The sequence below is a fragment of the Penaeus monodon genome, chromosome 33 (genome assembly GCF_015228065.2).
Source record: "Penaeus monodon isolate SGIC_2016 chromosome 33, NSTDA_Pmon_1, whole genome shotgun sequence".
Classification (NCBI taxonomy): domain Eukaryota; kingdom Metazoa; phylum Arthropoda; class Malacostraca; order Decapoda; family Penaeidae; genus Penaeus; species Penaeus monodon.
In genome coordinates, this window is record NC_051418.1 from 33,619,182 (window position 1) to 33,619,604 (window position 423).

A 423-nucleotide genomic window follows, 5' to 3' on the forward strand; every position below is an offset into this window, starting at 1 on the left:
AAAGATATAATTTATTTTTCTAGAATTGATCATATTCAAAGGCGATTCCTGGATATATGGGGGGCTACGTGCATACTATGGATTTTTATGTGTTTTTTGACAAATATCTTGCTGTAGGTAATTTTGTTGAAAGAATGAGGGAATAAACATTCTACTTCTCCCTTTTTCAAGGGTTGATCATATTTAGATGCGATTTTCAAATATTTCAGTTGGGGGTCTACGGGTGTACTATGATTTTCTGTGCAAGGCTTTTGAAGATATCTTGCTGGAGATAATTTTGTTGAAAGTGAGAAGGGATGGATAACATTAAAGATAATTCTAACGTAAGAACTGTCACTTGGGATTACAGTTATGGGTAGCCTCAGAAAGAGCTCAGAATCACACATTATTGCTAAAGAAACTCAACATACATGCTGGTATTTC